Raw genomic sequence first — 8,290 nt, 5'->3', positions numbered from 1 at the left:
CTGAGGGTAAGTCCCGTTATCAGCAATTTTTACATTCTGTCGTGGATAGCTCTGTCTTACTGCTGTGACCAGCTCTTGGCCCTAGTTTTCATGGAGGGTCCTTGCAGAAAAACCCTGATTAGGGCATTGTGCTTAAAAATCACCATTTTAAGCACTTTACCATTATCTTCCATTTCAGAAGCAGCTGTCCACAGATAGGAATCCAACCAAAACATTCTCTGACTAAATTGGCTTTTAATGTGAGTTCTCTGCCTTTCTAAAAGCAAGCTTTACCTTGTGCATGTGTGACATCTTCCAAATTACTGAAATTAAACCCCCAGTTCTGTTTTCCTGTGGCAATGGGGGATCAGACTAGGCAGTTGGGAAACACAGACAATTGCAGCAGTGATAAATAAGGCAGACGGTAGGAAAGAGCCATAAAACAGGAGGAGTGGGGATAAGAGAGAGACATTCCTGAGCTGAAGGAGTCTTCAGTGTGTTACTCTTTCTCACACAGGGCAGGGGATGAGGAGGACAAATCCTTCTGTGTCAAGAAAAAATGAGTAAATGCAGCATATCTTCACAAAATGGATTTTTTATGAAGACTAAGAAGATAAAATGCCTGGTATGTTTGAGGGCCAGGGTAATTCTAGAGAATAGAAGACTTTTCTTTCCTACTTGTTTTTCCATGCAGCCCAGGGTAATTTAGCTAAGCCTTTAATACACAAGTGGGAATTTTGGGAATGATTCTCCAGTACAAGTTTTATGCAGTTTTGGTTTTTTTTCTCCTGTCTTTTTTCCCCCCTATTTTGTTTTATTTTGTTTGAACTACCCACAGGCAGTGGTTTAATAGCAGACTTTTAAAGAATGGGTTGTTGGTGTGGGTTGGGGTTGATCTGGTCAAAGATGTGGGTTTTGGTTTTTTTTTCATGGCTTGGTTACTGGGCCAGAGGACAGAGCAGCAGTAACAGCATGAAGCAGTAGCTGATTCCAGGGCCGTCTTCTGGGTGGCATTAGGATATCTGCCTTTTTGTTCCCTTGAGAAAATGTAATGCAAGTTAAGCCAAATCTGAATACAATAATTTTTTTTTGTTGTTTTGTCCAAGACCTGAGGTAATTAGGAAAAGAACAGAGATTATCAGGCATTTAAACCCTCCAGCTCTTGCAGCATGGAGTGTGACAAGGCCAAACCAAAAGCCAACTTGTCTTCCCTAAGATCAGGTAAGAATTGCAGGAGTATCCACAGAGGAGCCGCAGCAGCTGTAGACCTTGGACTGGATGAAAAGGAAACATCAGAAAGCAGATCCAAGGAAACTTTAAGTCCAAAATTTTTAGTTGTTTTTGGGCCACCTCCTCAGCTAAGAGTTGGTAATAATTTCTATTTACTTACCTCTCTCAGCTGCTGCAGTTACAACACTGATAGATCTGCAGAAGGTGCAGTATTGCATCTTTGGGAATTTTTAGGCTTCCAAGCACTTTTACAGCTTATCTCTGCACCTCTAGGCTTGCAGAGGGAAATCAGCTGCAAGAGGCAGGCAGCAGTGTGTGCTGGAAGTGCCAGCCCTGCTCCCTGTTCCCCACTGCCTCCTGCAGCTGTTGCTGCTGCCCCCACTGCCCAGAGTCCATTCGCTGCAGAAAGGCAACAAAAAGATTTCTTCTCTAGGAAAAGAAAGCATCTGGGCCATAAATGCCACAAGCCCTCCTCAGTGACACTCTGTGTGTTAGGAAACATCATCTGGCACTCAGATACTTTTCAGGAATCCCTACTACAGCACTTGCCAACACCTTGAGTAAACTCCAACACTATCTATTTGTTGTTGAAAGCCACAGAAGATGTAATTTATGGCATTCTTGAGCTCTTCCCTGCAGATCCCACAGCTTCTCTCATTGAATTGATGAGAAGGCTGAACCCACAGTGCTCGCTTCTATAAACCCATCAATACAATAGGCATTTTATCACCTAAAGGATTTAGAGTCTCTTCTGCCTGAGTCCATCTGTTCTGACAGTTTAAAAAGCAGTACATGAAGATAACTTTGAGGTAGTCCTTGCCCATAAAAAGTTGATTAGTCCTCGTTGAGTAAGCAATAGATCCTCTAGAGTTTGAAGTATATTTAAAGGTATATTTAAATTGAAGATTTCATTAGGAAGAGTAGCTGCACAAACCTTCCCAGAGAAAACTTCCTTATGTGAATTTTCACATTTGTCAAGGTGTATAAATTTTTCTGATCAAGGATTTTTGTCTCTTTGTAGTCATAAAATATCAAAAAAATGTGATGAATTTTGACAAAATGCAAGTGTTATTTGCTAGAATATTATGGGTCTGTTTTTTTACAGTCAGAAAGATACTCTAACTCCTGCACTGGTGCAGTGTCTCCTTCAATTGTTGAGCATCCTTAGGGATAAGGTTTAATAAAGCTGAAACTCTGTTAAAGGAACACAACAACTGTTGTATCTAACTACATAAACCAGCACCAGGTTGGTCAAACACTTTCTTTTTTCTTTTGCAACAGAGAGGTAAACAAATGGCCAAACTGATACTTGCTGCTGAATTAACTTCAAGTTAAACTCAGCTACCTGATGTTGCTGGACTCAACACCAATATGCAAGAAAGCTCATTTGCAAAGTATGGACAAAACTGGCATGGTAAATGCTTATTCCACATCTGCCTCATTTTGCTTTAGGCTGATGCAGAGTTTATGTGTGTTTAGGTGAGCATGAAGTTAGAGAATAGGGTGGCTGTAGACTAGTGCTTTACTTTGGCTTTTAAAATACATTATGTTTTGCAACGTAATGGCCCCCTTTGGTCTTTTTTTTGGTGCACTAAAAGCTAGATATCCTTTTCTGATTCTTACTTTGATAACAAACTACCTCTGCTGTTGCCAGTATTTGTTCAATATTGGTCTGTGGAACACCTATTCTGTGGAACTTTTTTTTTCCTCCTCCCTAAGGCTCTCATATTGGCCTATGAAATGTCTAGGGCACTTGGATGCTTGGGCTGAAAGGCATTTTAAAAAATTGAAACAGAACCTTTAGTAGGTTTTTTTTGTTGGTTTTTTTTGTAGTGTTCTCAGTTTATTTTGTAATCTCTGCCACATGCAGAATAAGTGCTTGGGTGGTGTACAGGTCTCCCCTGAATTGGTCCACAGTGTTCTATAATTTCCTCAAGTTTAAGGACTTAGCAATAAAATTGCTAACTGACCTGGACAATGCCCTCAGGTCATGTGCAAGGTGACAAGTTTATTATTTTGTACACATTCTGTATTTATACATGTTTATAGTTATGTTCCAATGAACTGTGTGATACAGAGCTGGGGCAAATCAAAATGATCTCTGGAATTCCAAAGGTTTAATATTTTTTCTAAGCTGTAAATCAGTGCTCTCCCTTAAACTTTTGGTTACAACCAGATTTTGATATATTAGCTGCTATATTTAAGGGAATTTTGCGTACTAAATAGCATGTGAATTGTCCATGCATAAACTGAGACTGAGACCTGGGCAAAAGAAATGGCAAACTCCACAAAGATTGAGGCTCAGGGGAAGCACTTTCTAAAAGCTGCCTTTTCTTTTTGTCTGCTTTTCCACCAATGCTTTAGAAAAATGTCATTTATAACCTTTTGAACAAGCCAAATCTCCTTTTGTCAGATCAACCAAAAAAAAAAAAAAAATCCAACTGTGATAAGGATTTAGAAAATCAAATGGTGGGAAAACCCCCTCAGTCCTACTCAGCTGACCCTCCTGTTGAAGCTCTGGTGCTGTGTAGAAGCCTCAGTGTGCCCCCAATCTGCCACCCTCTCAATCAGTAGGCTATTAGGAAACATTTCCTCTAATCCCATCATTCACTGCTGTTGTGGAAACCAGCAGGCTCCCCAGCAAATCCACTCACGATTATTTTTATCCCATTGAAAGCGGTACCTTATTGGACATAATCGAAATGGCTCATGTGCTGCTGTGTGAAGAGCAAGTGGGCTTTACCATCACTCGGGCCAAAACTAAATATGGATTAAATTGCACCCTGCCAGCACAAAGTGTGCATTGTGTGGCTCTGCTCTGCAGTGCCCAGCCTCAGCTTGCTCCATGCCTGATAAAACACAGCACCCTCCTTCAATCCTCCTTTCTTAAGAGGGCAAAACAAAGCAGCAGTGTCTGCGCTGGAATGTGCTGCAGGTAGTGATCTAAACCTCCATCACCAAAGACAGTGAGAGGATTAATTTAATGCATGGAGGTTGTTGCTTGGAGGGACTTCATAGGAATGCAAACCAAAGGCCCTCAAAGAGACCACAACAAAGGGAAAAGTCATGTGATCTCAAACTCCTGGTAGGATGAGAAGCACTGGATTAAGGGCTTGGTCTACCTTGTAGAAAAGGCAGGAAATACTGTTGTACTGAATAGCAATGCAAGCAGGGAAAAGATTTTGGAGTGGGAGGTTTTTTTTGTAGACCTTCTGGAAAGCTTGGATGGAAAACTGCGGCCTTGTTAGTGACATTTATATAGTAATCGATATGAGCAATTGTCTGTGCAAATTTAGTCATGTATGTCATGTGTTCTGAGTTGTACTTTGTTTCCAGAAAAATATCTGTTTTTCAATTCCTGTTTATTGATTATATTTTTAAAAATTTTTGTCAGGGGCCACTCCATTGCAATCCTGAGAGTGGTGAAAGTCACGAAGATCCCTGCCTTGGCACAAAGTGGCCTCCCGAACATTCCACATGCTGCTGTGCAGACTTGCAGACTTCCAAGTGAACTCCAAGGACACTCAGGTGGGCAGGGCATGTGAACTGCTGCCATTTGTGACAGTCACAGCAGAAAACAAGTAGAAGACTGCTCAGGAGTGCAGCACATGGACACAAGGGTATAAGGAGTCCTTGCTATTCTGGGAAGGTGATCCCCAGTTAAGCTCTGAATTACGTACTTCAAAGAGTGTAGAAATAACAGCATTACACCTGTTTGCTCAACTCAGCCAGAGACAGGGATAGAGCAGCTTTTGAGTGTGCCCCAAACTTTCCACCCAAAAATCAAGAGTGCTATCACACTCCAGCACAAGCACTCTGGCTTTATGTTATCTCCAGTCCCTATCTGGATTCAGTTTCCCGTCACTGCTTATGGCTTTGTCATAAGGACCAATTTTATGCAATTATCAAATTACTCTTTATTCTCAGTCTTCTACTCTTGTAAGTCAGATTGTGCCACTCCTTTCTTAATCATTTAAATTGGGGCCATGACTCCAATCCTACTTCAAAAATACAGCTCCCCTCTTTATTTGCTTATCTGTCTTGTCTGAAACGACCCTAGTGGTGTGGAGCACCAGGTTCTCTCCTCTTGTTCTCTCCTCCTCATTGTTAAGACAGCAATCTGTCTTTTTTCCCCCACCTTCCCCCTGCCACTTTCTTGAGAAGCAGTATTTTTAAACAGTTTTGAAGCACCATGATTTTAAGCATTGATGTTAACTTATTGCTTCTTCAAGGTCCTCCTACTTGAGGAACGATGTTACTGCTAAACTACAAACATCTCAAGACAAAGATGCAGCGAATTCTACCATAACTTTAATATAATTACACCATCATGGAATTCTTAAAGAATTAGAAGAATTCATCATTAAATTTGTACAGAAAGCTATTATTAATTTGAGGCCAACAAACCAAGACTAGTTCATGTAACGTTTTATTCACATGTAGAAAAAATATTACAAAACAATTTATACAAGATTGTAATTTACATTTGTTAAAGGAGTATTTAAAATAGCACTGTAAGTACCTAGACATGACACGTGGGCAGTCTAAATGCACTGATAGTGGATGTTTTCTATTGGCATGTACAACATTGCTTGCCACAGGCAATATACAAAAGACCAATTTGGTTAAATTAAGAAAAAAAGTATATACAAAATATACACATATATTTAAAAAACACACTCAATTTTTTCCTCCCAATTTGCTCTCAAGCTTTCACTCACTAAAAAAAAAAAAAAGGGTATCTTTCTCCAGGGTTGCTGGATAAAAACAATTATACAAAGTTTAAATTCCAATGGGAAAACATACTGTGGCAGATGCTGGCAAAATTTTTGAACATTGCTTTTTCAAGAACTTTTATTAGTGAAAAGTTAAATTCCGTATGTTCTAAAAATATTTTGCCATATACTGAAATGCACATTGGATTTTTTTTTCTATTTACAAAGTATATACAAAGAAGCACACATCTCTTCATGCAGTGTAGTGAAAAATTATGTTTTGTAACTTCTTAAATGTATGAAAGTATACAAAGAAATTATTCAAAACTACTCATATTTAAATATATATGTGAAAGTATTTATCTGAGTAATTGTGTATAACTGCTTATTATTCCATCAGTGACCAAAAACGTGGTATCTACTACTAAAAACACCACACCAAACAACAGAAAAAATCACTTGGGTAAGTTGTTCACTTTTGTTTTGGCTTTGGGAACTGTGCTTTTGCACAAATGAATAATCTCACTGGTGAAGAGCTGGAGCATCTCTCTGCCATGGCTGCCTGTACTGTTTTTAGCTATTCTTGTGCAAGTCCAACCTTCTTCTGTGTGCTTCAAAGCAGAAGTCTTTTTCCATAATGGATTCTGAATACTGTCTCAACATTTCCATTGCCACACAAACCATCTGTGGAAAGATGAGTAATATTTGTTGCCAATTTGCATCTGTTTTCACTGATTGCTTTGCTTTAGTCAAGGCACATTGGGTACTTTAAGGAATAATTGCTAGAGTTCATCACAGACAAGTGTGAGCCTGTTGAATGTAATGAATCAGAAGAGGGTACTGGGATTATCCACAGAAGCAAACGATATTTTAGGGATGAAAATGGCTGAAAAAAATATACTAAGGGATGGTGATAAAGCAAACCACTTTTTATATTTTGTGTGGAACATTCGAATTGACACAGTACTACAGTGAGAAGGACAGAGCGTCCTCAATGAAAGGGACTCCCAAATGAATGAATTAGTTTACCACAGTCTTGACCCTTAAAAATAATGCATCAATAAAAACCCTTGGTAACAGTCTCACTGTATAAATACTTTCATGGCACACCTGCTGTAATCTGACATTTTGATTTGACAATTGATTACAATTATTTCAACATTCAAAATTATATGCTATAATAAGAAGTGCTGTTTTCCAATACTGAGACTACTAATTAAACACAATGTCCTTATCTATATGTCTGACCTTCATTAAACTAAATCTAACTTACAGCTAATCTCCTGCTACACTTAACAGAACAATGCCACCTCCCAAAAATGTAATAATTGGATGGAGGGGACTTCAACCACACATACTGTAACATGCTAATTCTCTAACTCCCCAAACTAGCTTATTGACTATAATGTAATACATAGAAAAAGCTTGAGCTTATTAATAGGTGATCCTTTTATAAACAGAAATGGATTTTTTTATGTTCTTCAATAGCAGGAATATTATTTAAAATTAGAACCAGCAGAAAAAAAATCCTAATGCATGCACAAATCTGCAGGCAGAGTAACTGACCCTGTGTTGTCCCACATCTTCTGACACCTGTAGCCATATTTGAGACCCCCCCTAAATACACTGAAGTATTTTTATTTCTTGCTGTATTTACATATACTATTAAGCTCTCTCAATCAGATATTTTGAGACTCTGAGGAAATAGAAAGAGAGATTGAAAAGGTCATAAATCCACTTTCAGGGTCCTCATAGGGTGCTCCTTGAAGTTTAACTTCACTGCTGTTACAGCTCACACACAATGCTCAGAAGGTGTGAAATGATGCCATTTTTGCCCAGCTGGTTTGGAAACCATGCAATGCTGAAGACCAGACTAAGTTTGATGAGAATCAAGCAGGGGAGTGTAAGGGAACCATTCAGCTTTAGTGCCGAGAGAAATAGCTCCAGTCCCTAAAAAAAAGTGACAGAAGAGTGGTTACATAAATTCAGAAAAAAACTGTATGTACTTCCATATTTGACTAAACACTCAAAGAGTAGAGGTATACTTACTGTTTGCTGCAAAATTTACTCAAACCTGAAGATTAAACCTGTATTAAAATTCATATTAAAAAGCTTCTATTTGGGTGTATATATATATATAAATACACTATATTCTGATTTCATGTTATTCTTTTGAAATATAATAATAAAACATTGACATATGCAAGACTGCTATACATCCACAGGCAGTACAAAGACCATGCTTGTCTCAAAATATTTCAAAAAGACATGAAAGATGAAGACTGGGTGGAAAAAAATGCTATAGACTGAGATGAAATACTTGTCTTGGAGTTGTACAGCTGGCCAGTGTTCATCCTGAAAATACA

The 8,290-nt window shown here is 38.6% G+C and overlaps 1 protein-coding gene across 4 annotated transcripts in view; it reads right to left on the bottom strand.

The window, feature by feature from the left end:
* Positions 1-5,620: 5,620 nt before the first annotated feature.
* The window catches only part of TNFRSF19 (TNF receptor superfamily member 19), a 56,705-nt gene continuing 54,035 nt past the window's right edge, over positions 5,621-8,290 (bottom strand). For all 4 annotated transcript variants that reach the window (XM_014879681.2, XM_088159495.1, XM_014879688.2 and 1 more), the window contains one exon: positions 5,621-7,874. The gene's annotated coding sequence lies outside the window, so the exon portion shown is untranslated. The remainder of the gene's footprint in view (positions 7,875-8,290) is intronic.

Source organism: Sturnus vulgaris, chromosome 2 (assembly GCF_052056855.1).
Source record: "Sturnus vulgaris isolate bStuVul1 chromosome 2, bStuVul1.hap1, whole genome shotgun sequence".
Lineage (NCBI taxonomy): Eukaryota > Metazoa > Chordata > Aves > Passeriformes > Sturnidae > Sturnus > Sturnus vulgaris.
Note: the sequence above shows the minus strand (reverse complement) of the source record. Positions and strands in the feature narration are given on the sequence as shown.